General features: G+C 41.5%; 1 protein-coding gene across 1 annotated transcript in view; it reads left to right on the plus strand.

The window, feature by feature from the left end:
• The first annotated feature begins 235 nt into the window (after nt 1–235).
• Nucleotides 236–12463, plus strand: part of akap1b (A kinase (PRKA) anchor protein 1b) — a 64071-nt gene continuing 51843 nt past the window's right edge. The window contains exon 1 of the mRNA XM_059973516.1: nt 236–388. The gene's annotated coding sequence lies outside the window, so the exon portion shown is untranslated. The remainder of the gene's footprint in view (nt 389–12463) is intronic.

The raw sequence follows: 12463 nt of genomic DNA on the forward strand, positions 1-12463 counted from the left end.
CCTTCAAGACCCAGTGCTCCAACTCTGAAACTTACAAACTTATTAACCGGTTCCGCGCCCCGTAGCCCCTAACGCCTCGGGTTTAATCGCTGATTGGACAGCGGGTTTGGGCCTCTCCTCCAATCGGAGCCCCGCGCTTACCGCGCTCCCCACCCACCGCCGCGCTGAGTTCTCGCGTGAGATTTCCTTCCTCTGCAAATGAGATCTCGCTCGGAGTAGGCGTGGCCTGGAGCGGGGATTTCTAGGGACGGTGGGCGGGTCCAAGCGCGAGTTCTCGCGAGAGGAGGCGGCGGCTGCATTAGCGGCGTCTGGCAGACACGTGCAGGCGGCGGGCCGGACAAGCGGAGTCCGGGACGAAGCGGCGTTGCTGCGGTAACTGAGTGGCCCCGTGAGTACCGCGACCGGGCCGCCAGCATGAGGGATTGCCGGCCGCCGAGCCGAGCGCCTCCGCTATCCCCCGGCTGCCGGGAGGGAGAAGGGGCTTCTCCAGGGTGCGCACGTCACTCGGGGTCCCGGCTGTGGCCTGTCCGCTGCTCCAGGCCTCTCACCCTTCACCCCTGGGTGTCTCCTGGCTGTCCCTGACCCACCGTCTCCCGGGTCCGCCCGAGGACTGTGGCTGGACGGCTGGCAGCGCCCTGTGCCGCAGTGACCCCGGGCTTCTGTATCCAAGGTCGGTCTGGGCCCTGGAGTCGGAACACGGCCGAGTCCGGGGTATGGTTAGGCGGCTGGGGCTGGCGAGTACTGGCCGTCTGCTTAAGGCAGTGTGGAGTCTGGTCTATCTCCCTCGTACCACCTTCCTCCCGGCAGGCATTGTCCCTCTTGAGTGTTGTAGGTCACTGGACCGCCCCCGTTCACCTTCACCGGCACCGACGGGAGAACGGCCCTTCTGCTTGCATTTTCAAGTGATAAAAGTCCAGGCTCGCTGGGAGGCTGCACTGAGTGGGTGGTGCTTAGAACCCCTGGCTGCTGAATTTGGGTTGGAGCCATTTCAAGTATTCGTCTCGTCTTTGTATTTTAGTTGATAGAATGAAGATGCGACTCTAAATGGTTAGAGAACAGTTGCCTTCACTGCCAGCTTGAAGTAAACCGTTTAAGTACTTGGAACAAAATAAAACGAGCTATTGCAGGAGCTCAGTAGATCAGACAACAGGAAGAGGAGTATGGGTAGTGTGGGTAATTGTATTGAATTGGCTTTAGATCACAGGCAGGTCAGTTTTTCCCAATTATAATATTATCTCCTTAATCTAGATTTCCCTTTAAGTTGGTGAGTCCCTCTACTTGCAAAATCATTTGCATGACTTTTTGCCTGTAATCAGTGTATCATTTCTTTGAATTGGTCGTGATCTTAGTGTGGGACTGAATTTGCACATACAAGCCAAAGGTCATTTCTTTCCCTCTTGGGGTTGAGTTTTGGTTTGGCATGCCCTGGTCTGCCCTTTTTTTTTTATATATGTTAGTAGTGTGCCTGCAGCTAAATGTATTCTGCTATTTTGACTTTAAGTGCAGTGATGTCTTTATCATGGTCTACAGTACGTTGGACAGATAGTGGTGGCTTAAATTGGAAGCAGCTGCCTTTTGTCATCTTTTTATGCACTATTGAAAATAGTAACTAAAATATTGACCTCCATTTAACAGTTAAACCATTCTTGGGTTCTTAAACACTTTAGTTAATTTGTTCATGTTATTCTGATTCATGTGTAACAAATTACTGTTAAATCCCATGCATCGTTTAAAAGATCTTTCTCATGGGTACCAGTTTTGAAAGAGCACCATCTTTAAAAGGTCTGTTTAGCATCATTTTACCAACTGGTGGGAAGAGTCCCCTTCTGAACGGTTGTCTTAAGTTTTTATGCAAATCTGACTTGCAACAGACTTTGGCTGTTGCATGTCAGTAAACTAGGGTCAGACAGCAGGAAGAAGGGAATGGACGGTCATGGGTAATTGTATTGAATTGGATTTAAATCACAGGTCAGAATTAATATCACCAGCATGTCGTGAAATTCATCTTTGCTTAGCAGTACAATACAAATTGTAGTGGGAAAAAATGTGAGTTGTGAAACTAAGTAGTACAAAAACAGATATTAGAAAGTAGTGAGCTAGTGTTCATGGATTCAAAGTCCTTTCAGAAATCTGATGGCAGGTGAAGAAGTTATTCCTTAAATTGCTGAGGGTGTGCCTTCAGGCTTCTGTACTTCCTCCCTGATGGTAGCAATGAGAAGAGAGCATGGCCTGAGTGATGGGGGTCCTTAATGATTGATGCTGCCTTTTTTTTGAGGCATTGCTCCTTGAAGATGTCCTGTTGAATGGTCTTTAGGTCACAGACAGGTCAGCATCTTCTAATTAAATTAACTCCTTAATTCAGAATTCCCCTTAAGTTGTTGAGTCCCTCAGTTTGAATATCAGTGTGTATGTCTTGATGGATTAAGAATTGAAACTAGTTTACACAGGGCATTTAAATTGAAACTTGTGGAACATAGTTGTCCTGGATTCCTTCTCAGCCTTTTGGCTAAGGTCATGTGTAGTGCAGATTGGGTGAAAGAAATCTGCAGAAGCAAAATACTGCAGCTGCTGGAAAGCTGAAGCAAATGCTGGAAGCACTACAATGTACTTTTTTTTTTGAAAAAAGTTCATTCTGGGTTATTTACTGTTTCATTAAACATTTTGAGATACTTTTGGAAGCTGTAGATTATTCTATAAAGTTGGAATGAAGATGCTGAGACTTTTCTTCTCTGGTCTAGTCAGGTGAGTTGAAGATGGCAGGTACAACTTGGTATAGAGATTTGCAAAAGTCCTTGTTCATCTTTGGATAATTGTGCACCACCTGTTTAATGTATTAAACACCTTAATACATAATAGGTAACTGATATAGGTAAGCCATTGTTTTGGGATTGAGACTGATCACTATTTAGGGCAGTGTGGTTTATTTGGGAGGTGGCTCTTTATTGATATCAGGTGTCTGAGATAAGAACATTCAATTCTATTGCATGCCATATCACTCAGTTATCTTTCAGTAACTACTCTAAACTTCTATACCAGTAAATTTAATTGCTGTTGAAAGTTGGCCTGTCATGTCTGTTCTGGGTCAGTATCATGGCTGCACGCAGAATGACGTGGGCATCTGTCACACTGGTATTCATTTCAGTTTACAAGTGCTCAAATATAGCTTATTCCTCTGTTTTACCAGACAGTAATAATCTGCAGGCCTGTAACATTAAAAATCATTACAGTTGCTGAGCCCCTTAAACGAAAGAGACATTTGTTGCCACAAGTGACTGGAGGCCAAGTCATTGGGTCTGTTTAAGGCAGATGTTGAGAGATTCTTGATTAGTCAGCATGAAGGGATATGGGGAGATTGGGGCTGAGAGGGAGAACGGAGTAGCCATGATCCATTGAATACTTTAACCAACTTCTCCCACTGTACTTTTGAAAGTCAGGAATTACAAGGGACTGAAGTCCCACACCAGGTTCAAGAACAGCTGCCTCCTTCAACCATTTGGTTCTTGAACAAGGTGACCTCTTTGTGCAAAAGTGGATTTTGTTTTTTATTCTAATTTACCTTTCCTGTAGAAGATTGTATGATTTGTGTAAATTGTATGTATACTGCATCTGTTCATGTGTGTACTTATGTATGTAACAATAAACTTGATTTTGAATTTTTTGCCAAGTCTACTTTGACAGCAATCATTAATACGAGACTCCAGATGCTGGAGAAACTCAGCAGGTCAGGCAGCATCTGTGGAGAGGAATAGGTGTTAACATTTTGGGCTGAGACCCTTTATCAGGATGTCTGACCTGCTGATTTCCTCCAACAGTTTGTGTTGCTTTACTTTGACAGCACCTCAACTCTTGGCACTCACCACAAATCATGACAGAGCAGGATGTCTGGAAGAACATCCACTGACTGGATCTGTCCTCGTGCCTTTGTTAAATATTCTTTCATTATTGCTGTACCCAACTACTGGCACTGCTTGTGCAGTTACTCCAGGCGAGTATTTTTGCTGAAGGACGAAAGTTGATCGTTGAATTCCTGGGAATAAATTAAAGGCTGATTGGTCCATGGATTCTCCCTTCCCCTTTTGGGAACCTGGTTAAGATGAAAGCTTGGCTGCTGCAATATTCAAGTGTATGTCCTGTGGGCTTGTCAGCAGTTTGAATCAAATAGTTAACACAATTGTGTATTGCATAAGCATTTAAAATAGAAATAGTTTTGGAGTATATTGTACCACTGGCCTTGATGGGGGATAAAAAAGATGGCAGCCATAATTGAGGTAAGGAAGTTGGGAGCTGGCAAGAAATTGATCTCCTGTGAGCAGAGTTTAGAACAAAGCAACGTTACTGACATACAGTGGGAGATTTTTTTTCAGAGCACAGAACAAAGATGGTGGAACTAATCCAGTTGCATACAGATTACTGCAATGCTACTATGGCTCTTGGTGCCAGAGTTCAATTCCAGTGTACTTTGTAAGAAATTTGTACGTCTTTCCCAAGAGCTTCATTACCTTTCCCTCCCAAGGTCCAAAGATGTACAGATTAATTGGTCATTGTAAATTGTCCTGTGATTAGGCTAGGGTCATATGGGTCCTGTTCTGTGCTGTATCTAAATAAATCAAGTTCCTCACCAGGTATGAATTGAGACTTTAGTGAAAAGTGGAACAAAGGTTAAGATGGGTGAGGTCAGCTCAAGGTTATGCTTGCTGAAGGGGGCTGGTGTTTGTGCATCCACAGCTCATAAGATGCATAATTTCAATGGTCTCCAGACCTTTATTGTTAGAAGCTGTTTCACATCATGCTGCTGGATGTAGGTGAAGCTGGCCATAAGAATTCTCATGTGATTAGTTTTTGACATCTTCCAGCATTTGGGAGGGCATCATCGAGCTGAGGCTGTATTACAAGAAACTTTTGAACTACTGGTAGTGCTATTGGAAATGCAAGATTGCCAGGCATGTACTTGAGCCCGTCACTCCTGCTGTGGCTTAGGCTGCTGACATCAGCTTGCTGGAATCCTCTGTCCTCGGACGATCTTTCAAATTGTTCTCAGGTGTAGCCGATCTCAACGATCCTTCCCCTTCTAGGGATGAGATCTTTGGAGCTTCTGTTGGCCTTTCTCTAGCCTGGGTCTTTACAGGATGGAGTTGCTAGTCCCTTGTTCAACCCTTTCGTAGTCAGGTGGAATTTCCAGGCAAGTGAAGTGGGTAAAATTAATCCTCTGTGGATTCATTTGTGCTGTTGAATTTGTCCAACTTTATTTTTCTATTAGATATGCAAACGACTTGGTGCCACATCACTTGGCCTTGAAGTGGCTCATGAGTAGATGTTTACACCTGCTGTAGAAGCATCCATGCTGTTCACCTTATAAAGAACCTGGAAGAATGTGTACTCCTTTGAAAGCTTATGCAGCACACACTAAGAACAGACTTATTACTAAGCTGAATGAAACATGTTGCTTTCACAGAGCACTGAATCAGCGATGCAGATGATGGTCATACGTGTATTTTGAATGGCTTTCCGCTCCTGATGAACTGGACACAACATTTTACTTGCACCATTTCATGATGCAGTATCACATCCTCTCTTTGATAATAGTTGAACTTTGTGACACTAAATCAGTTATGCTCAGTGGTTGCACGCATTATTTGTAAACTCTCCCACTCCAACTCCACTAAAATGATTTGGATAAGATTAATACAACTACACCAATCGATATATTAAGGGGAAATTGACAAGTTTGTTACAGGGCAGAATCAAGAGGGGACCCTGTAGATGCAAAGAGTTGGATTTCAAGAAGGCATTTGATGGTTTGCATAATCAGTTCATGTTAGCGTGAATTGAAGACATTTACAGTAAGAGTAAATGGGTGTTCTCAGAATGGAAAGACTAAGGATCAGTTCTTGGCCTCAAAAACTTGCTCTCTTTAAAAATAAAGATTGAGTTGTAAGCTATCCATCTTTGCCAGAGATGGAAAGAGGCCTTGAACTGAGAATATCTGGACTCTGCAACAGGATTTAGAAAGCTTGATTGGGTAAAAGCTAGGCAGATGAGTTTAAAATAAGAAAGTGTTGTTCCTTCATATTCAGTAAGATGAATCAGAAAGAAAGTTAACTAACTGGACATGCAGTAGACCTGTAAATGAGTGGTGTACATAAATACCTTATTCATGAACCAACTTGCCTTTTGATGCAATAAAACATTCAGAAAGCAAATGGCCTTTTTGGGAATTTAGAAATAGTTTTACAATACTAGTGTTCGTAAGGTGTGTAGGACTGTGATTTTGCATAAGGATTTTCTGTAGTACAGAAAGGATTTGCTAAGCTATTTCATGAATGCAGAGGTTGCCTCATCACGACTTAAAGCTAGACCTGTAGCATGAGGTGGTATTTTTGAGAGGCAAGATCTTATGAGTCATGAGGTGGGTGTTGAGATTCCTCCACAAGTGGAAGAGTTGAATGGGGGTAGATTTGTTGGAATTTTTTTTACACTCATGGATCTCTAGAATTCTCTACCCTGGAAAGTAGTGGTGACTAGAATTTGGGACACATTTAAAGATTGTGGAATTGAAGTCAAAAGGAATTCACACCATTTGGCCTTTGGAAGTGTGGGAGGGGGAAGAAGCACAATTGTAATCAAAGTGGAAAAATTTTGGAAAAACACAACATTGAAGGGATTGCATTTGGGCATCTGGAAAGTTTTTTGACATAGACCTTTATGGACAGTGTCAAATGTCCCTTGTTAATGTGGCCAGTTCCTAGTTGCTGAGTCCATCCACTTATTATCTTCCCCAGTGACAGCACAAAACTTTTGTAAGATCCCAGTAAATTGTAAGTAATAAACAAGAAATTCTGCAGATGCTGGAATCCAAAGCAAAACAGAAAATGTTGGAAGAACTCAGCAGGTCAGGCAACATCCACAGGAACAATCGACATTCAATTACAATGAAAGGGGAACATGACAATGAAATAGTTGGGGGAGGAGGATAGCTAGAAGGTGATTGGTGAAGCCAGGTGGGTGGGAGAGGTAATGGGCTAGAGAAGGAATCTAATAGTGAACCATAGGAGAAAGGGAAGGGGGCAGGGGACCCAGTTGGGGGAGGGGGGCTGAAGAAGAGGTAAGAGGCCAGTGTGGGGAACAGAAGAGGAGGGGAGGGAGGGATTTTGTAACTGGAAGGAGAAATTGATGTTCAAACCATCAGGTTGGATGCCACTTGGACAGAATATCGTGTTGCTCTTCCGCCTTGAAAGTAGCCTCATCGTAGCACGAGAAGAGGCTTTGGGCCAGTGTGTCAGAATATGAATCAGAATTTAAATGTTTGGTCACTGGGAGGTTCAGCTTTTGGTGGGTGTACAGTCTCTGCTTGCTAGTTCCTTGGAGTGAAATCTTATTGGAGCCCAGTGGACAACTTTTAGATGATCTGTCTCTCTTCTGGTGCTGGACTCTGAGCAATGAGATTACTTTGAGGCATGCACTTAAAATTTCAGTTTCAAGGCAAGACTGTTTGAACTACAGATGTAATGAGTCATGTACTTCTGGCACATACTTGAGCAGTTGTCCTAAATTTTCTTGGCAGCAGCAATACATGAAGCATTAAATTTATTTTTTTGTGGTCCAGGTAGTCTGGTTACAAAAATGGTGTAAAACCTGTCAATTGAGGTGGTCCTAACCCAAACCTTTTGTGAAAATATTAGTCTCTGGTTGTAAGTATTTTGTATGATTTTTCTATTGAGTCGCCTGCTAAGGGAGCTTGTGGTTTTTCATTTGTTTATTTTAATCAGAAGAACTGATGATGCAATATTATGGTAAAATTTTCTGACTGGATACTGCTGGCCACAGCCAGGCATATTCTGTTTTTGAGAATTCCTTTCTCGACCTCTCAACTCGTATTGTGAAGCACTGAAGGAAAGCATGTATGAAGCGCAGAACGTAGGTGGCTGTTGACAAGTGACTGTACAGATTTGGTAAATGTTGTGGAGGAAATTGAGTAACAGTGTTTTGGGAAGGAAATGTGGTATACTGTCCAGCCAAAGACTAAAATACTTTTGCGTTTCCTTGTACACTTTTTAAAAAAAGTATTCACCTCCTCCTGGAAGTTTTATTGTTTTACAATATTGTATCACAGTGGATTTAATTTGGCTGTTCTGAGACTGAGCAGAGAGGTCTTTCATGTCAAAGTAAAAAGAGAATTTCTACAAATTGCTCTAAATATATTACAATTTTTAAACAGAATTATTGACTACATAATTACTCATCCCCTTCAGGTCAGTATTTAATAGATGCATCTTTGGCAGCAAGTACAGCTTTGAGTCTGTGTGGATAGGTCTCCATCAGCTTTGCACATCTGGACAATGCAACTTTTCTCCATTTGTAAGAAAACTGCTCAAGCTTTGCCATATTGTATGGGGATCATGAGTGAATAACCTTTTTCAACTCCAGCCATGAATTTACCGCTCCAGGACATTAACCTTGTTGTTTTTAAGCCATTTCAGTGTAGCTTTGGCTTTATGCTTCGGGTCATTGTCTTGTTGGAAAACAAATCTTTTCCCAAGTGGCATCGATAGGGAGAAGCGCTGTCGACGTTTTGGGCCGAGACCCTTCGTCAGGATGAAGGGTCTCAGCCCAAAACGTCAACAGCGCTTCTCCCTATCGATGCTGCCTGCCCTGCTGTGTTCCACCAGCATTTTGTGTGTGTTGTTGTTTGAATTTCCAGCATCTGCAGATTTCCTCGTGTTTGCTCTTTTTCCAAGTCATAGTTCTTTTGCAAACTGCATCAGGTTTTCCTCCAGGGTTTCCCTGTATTTTGCTGCATTTATTTTACCTTCTACCTTCACAAGCCTTCCAGGACCTGCTGCAGTGAAACATCCCTGCAGCATGATGCAGCCACCACCATGCTTCACGGTAGGGATGGTGTGTTTTTGATGTGCGGTGTTTGTTTTATGCCAAACATAGACATACTGATGGCCGAAAAGCTCAATTTTGGTTTCATCAGATCTTAGAACCTTCCAGCTCACTTCAGAGCCTTCCGGCAAACTCTAGCCCAGATTTTGTGTGCGTTTTTTCAAAGTGGCTTTCTCTTTGCCACTCTCCCATAAACCTGCAACTAGTGAAGCACCTGGCAACAGTTGAATGTGCAGTCTCTCCCATCTCAGTCACAGGAGCTTGTAACTCCGGAGTTGTTACAGGTCTTTTGGTAGCCTCCATCACTAGTCTCCTTTTTGCATGGTCACTTGTTTTTGAAGATGGCTTTCCCTAGGCAGATTTGCAGCTGTGCCATGTTCTTTCCATTTCTGATTGACTTAAATGTACTCCAAGGGATAGTCACTGACTTGGAAATTTTCATGTATCTCTCTAGATGTGCTTTTGAATAAACTTTACACAGTTGCTTGTAGTGTTCTTTTGTCTTTGCAATGTGTTTTTTAATCAGTATACAGACTTGCCAGCAGTTGGACCTTCCAGATACAAATGTATTTTTTACTACTATTAGTTCTCCAAAAACAGATCTCCATTTAACTAACTGACTTCTAAAACCAATTGGCTGCACCATTGATTTGATGTGTCATATTATAGAGGAAGAATATTTATGCAATCAATTATTTTGTTTTGTATTAGTAGTTTAGATGGCTTTGTAGAGATCTGTTTTCACTTTGATGCGAGTCTTTTTCTGTCAATCACCGTCAAAAAAAGCCGAACTAAATCCACTGTGATTCAGTGTTGTAAAACAAATCACAAAAACTTCCGAGGGAGGGTGAATACTTTTTATAGGCAGTGTACATGAGAAAGTTAAGAGCTACATGAAGCTTCTCCTTCCACCCAAATGGGCTTGTCTCTAAATTAGTTTTGCATTAAATTAGCTGAATTGCGATTTATCTGCTATTTTCACTGGACAAGAAATCCAAATATAACATTGACATTAATTGCAACGTGGATGAAGTATAAAATGAGGGGATTTTTTTAGACTCAACGTGAAGTTGCTGAGTTAATGTTTGGTGTACTGTGTACAGTTTTACTCACCAAATTGAGAAGGAATGTTCTCATGATGGCAGCAGTTCAAATTCCCTGGGTTGGGCATGTTAGTCCTGTTTAGATTGAAGCATAGATAATGAAATATGAGCTTAAAATCTGTAATATTGTGGGCTGTAATAAAGGAGATATTGGGAGGATGTTTCAGTGGGTTTTGCAAGCCCATTGCTCTCAACCTTAAGTGGACTTTGTTTGAAAATAGCAGGAGATACTGAGGGGCATTTTGGAAAATTCGATTTTCATGAATATTGAGAGTGTATTAAGGACAGTCTGCCAGTCTAATTAGTAAAATCTGCAGTACAAACAAGCCAACTGCTTATTGCATCTTCCTGCACTTGTTCAGCCATTCTCATTGTGGTCTATTCACATACTCTTCTATTGTATTCACCCGCTTCATGTTTACTAGTTTCACCTTGCTACACTTGTCATATCAACTATTTGAAGTAATAGCCTCATATTCTGTCTAGATGTAGGGTCAATGGTCCTTGAGATAGGTGAATTTTATCCATTTAGTTATAAGTAAACAAACACTTGGTCAGTGACCCTTAGTTGTACTTTTTGCAACTTTGGACAAGAGCCTTTTGGCACCATTTTTGACCAGCCTTTGAATGAAATCAGACCTGAAGCTCAAGCTTTTGCTTACCTGCCATCAAAGCCATATACACAGAAAAGTTCCTGAATAAGAGCCAGTAACGTCATGAAGGATCCTTTTCACATGCTTATTGACAGTTTGGAAGTAGTTTGTTTAAAATAAGACTACTTTTGCCTGGAAGAAAACGTTCTGACTTGTAATAGACAAACAACTGGCAATTTGCATTCATGGTGATAACCAGTTTAAAGTTTGGCTCTATAAATTCTATATTCTAGTGATGCACAGTAGTGCATCCTAACATGTTACATCACTGTGGTACTGAAACTACACAGTGACTACAGGAAGGCTCTGCAGCTGGTAGTCAAAATGCCCAGTAATGTGGGGGAGAGTGTTCAAATTGGCAGGTGATGTGCAAGAAGCTGGGAGGCCTCTTTCAAAGTTTGTGGGAATTTCTTGGGTAAGGCTGGATTTCTTCAGTGGTTGATCACTGCAGTCCTGATTCTGTCTTAGTTGTTTGGATGGCTATGATAAAATTGCTAAGAAAGTTTCTGAGGGAAGCAATAGTGGAATGATAGTCCATAATATTTTAACATTCGGGTGTGAACTTTAATATGCATTCACTTCCTGACAGTGTCAGAAACTATTATGAAAAGCAGTGCATTTATTAAATATGCATTAGCGCCCCTTTCTCCTGTCCATGAATACATGTTAAACTTTAAATTCCCTGTAATAAAGTTCATGGGATGTAGGTTAAAAGCACAGCTCATTGTTTGCAAAGATAATGATAATATTTTTTGAGATTTGTGTAATTTCTGTCGTTTGTAAATCCTTGGTCAAACAAGACAGTTGGCCTTTGGGCTCTTAAAGCCTCCCAAGAACTCCACTTTGCCTTTCACTATTAAAGTAGTTATACAAGCCTCTAAGGTACAGTTCCCATGAAATTAAGACTTTTTGAATACATCAGTTGTAATTTGTTCCATGTTTATTTATAAGCTTTTCAGAGATTATGTGATGAGGCAGAATGGAGTTGTAGATAAGCACTACTGTGCTGCTGGTTTATGTCATGTGGCAATAGGTTGCTTTGATATGATGTATCCATTGAATATCCACAGTTTGGTATTTGTTCTGTCCTCTTCTGCTGGAAGCTTTTTTGTAATGTAGGCTTATGGTTACTTGGACATCTCATTATCCCCCAACTTATTTTTTTAATCATTAACTAAAATTAATAACTTCAGTTTGTATTCCATTTAACTCTTTTTGTAAAAAAAAGTTGAGATGAGCCCTTTAGAAAGTGGTTTTGTGTAACTTGGGTCATCAGCAATGTGCAACTGCATCCAGCAGGAGGCACTGTTAAAGTGAGTTGTGTAAATTGCCCTTTAGCCAGTACAGAGAAGACCCAAGTGTGCAGGATCAGGTTACAGAAATTAGAGTCGCAAGTAGATGAAGAAATCCACCAGAAAGCACACGCGTCCAATTATCACCCATTACTGTTAATTTTAAGACTAAAGTGCCTGGCATTGATGTTTTTAAAGCACTTTTATTCACATACATCCTTGATTCTACTTGCCAGTGAGAGATCTTGATGGAAGATTAGTTATACAACTTTGGTCTGTTGGAAGCTTCTTGCTGATCTAAGAAAACATGAGAGGGTGTGACTTGAAGGTAAAATGGATTAATTCAGGAATTTGGGTAGGCCAGGAGCGATGGAAAAGCTATGCCAGAGTGTGCGATGTGAAGAAAAAGATATTTTTGGAATAAAACATAGTTTTGCATCTCAAATATCTCAATTTCTAGACTATAAACTTTATAAGAACCTGCCAATTTGCTCAAGATCAATGTGGTGAGAACTGGGTCAGTTCATTG

Source organism: Hypanus sabinus, chromosome 6 (assembly GCF_030144855.1).
Source record: "Hypanus sabinus isolate sHypSab1 chromosome 6, sHypSab1.hap1, whole genome shotgun sequence".
Classification (NCBI taxonomy): Eukaryota; Metazoa; Chordata; class Chondrichthyes; order Myliobatiformes; family Dasyatidae; genus Hypanus; species Hypanus sabinus.